This window comes from Propithecus coquereli, unplaced genomic scaffold (genome assembly GCF_000956105.1).
Source record: "Propithecus coquereli isolate 6110/MARCELLA unplaced genomic scaffold, Pcoq_1.0 Scaffold107, whole genome shotgun sequence".
Classification (NCBI taxonomy): domain Eukaryota; kingdom Metazoa; phylum Chordata; class Mammalia; order Primates; family Indriidae; genus Propithecus; species Propithecus coquereli.
In genome coordinates this window covers 1,383,327-1,384,954 of record NW_012134636.1, presented here as the reverse complement: position 1 = coordinate 1,384,954, position 1,628 = coordinate 1,383,327, and positions in this window count along the sequence as shown.

Sequence of the window (1,628 nt, the reverse complement as noted above, 5' to 3'; positions counted from 1 at the left end):
TATAGCAGACAAGAAGACCAAGAATGTAACCACAGCTTAACAGACCCTTTCACAAGAAAATGTCTGACTCTCAGACACATCCAAATTCCAAAGAGAACTATTTACCAGTTAATCTCTGTCTTCCATCCATTCATCCTCCCCTAGTAACAATTTATTGCCCTTCAAAGGAATTCCTCTTCTCCCCCTTCTCATAATCTGTTTTTGGCAATGCTGTGAGCCTACATTCTTTCTGTAACCTCAAGAGGGTATATAAGCTTCTGCACCTCATTGGGGTAATAAGGAAACCCCCATCTGTTACTTGGCACATCAGCCACCTGAGACCCCCACCCCTCACGGAAGACCTGCATCAGCATAATACTAACCTATTACCTGGCCCATCAACTGATCTATTACCTGGCACATTAGCATAACACTAAATCTATTACCTGACGCATCAGCATAACACTAAATCTATTACCTGGCGCATCAGCATAACACTAAATCTATTATCTGACACATCCACTAACCTATTACCTGGCGGGCATTAACCACCTGACACCCTACCCCCCAGACCACCACAATTTAATAAAAGTGGGAAAAATCAGGTAGACAGGGCTCAGACTTTGGAGGTGAGATCCCTCTGAGCCCACTGGCGAATAAACTTTGATTCTCTGACTCTCCGTGTGCTGCTTGGCTTGTCCTCGGGACCACTTGCTGTAACACTTGCTGTAACAGGGGAACTGGGTTTTCATTCTGAAGGCTGCCACGTATACATGTTAAATAAATTTGTATGCCTTTTCTCCAGTTAATCTACCTTTTGTGAATTGATTTTTCAGGGAAACTTTATAGGGCTGCGTTACCCTTGGCCCCCTACATTAGCTATAATAGCTAAAATGAAATTAAAAGATTGCTGGGTCTAACCTTGATGCTACACCAAACTCAGAATTCATTGAGTCTGAGCTTCAGTTACTAGCCTCAGAGCCACCCCCAAGGGCAAAATTATGCAGGGACAACAGAATGTACCTCTGAGACCTGTGGTTACCAAGAATGTAGTCAATGTGGGGAAGGGGCAAAACCAAATAACTATTGAAACAGAGGGTATGGTGTGAAGCAATTGTTTTGTTTTATAGATCAGTGTCATCAGCTTCCTGAGGATCATTTACTAAAGTGGATTCTGAGAATAACTAATTTAGGGGCGGTGTAACCATACCAGAGAAGTCTGGCTCAACTTTTTTTTTTTAGACAGAGTCTCTCTCTGTTCCCCCCTTCCCCCACAGAGTACAGTGGCATCATTCATAGCTCATAGCAACCTCAAACTCCTGCGCTCAAGTGATCCTCCTGCTAGCCTCCCAAGTAGCTGGGACTACAGGCACGCACCACCGTGCTCAGGTAATTTTTTTCTATTTTTACTAGAGACAGGGGTCTCGCTCTTGCTCAGGGTGGTCTCGAACCCCTGACCTCAAGTGATCCTCCCACTGTGGCCTCCCAGAGTGCTAGGATTACAGGTGTGAGCCACAGCATCTGGCCTGGCTGAACTTTTATATAACTAAGTTGTGACTTGTTTTTCAGTTACCATGGACCTGCAGGTTGAAGGGCATGTAACCCGAGCATGCCCAGATGAACCAAGAGTGCAACCACGGGTGGGCCTA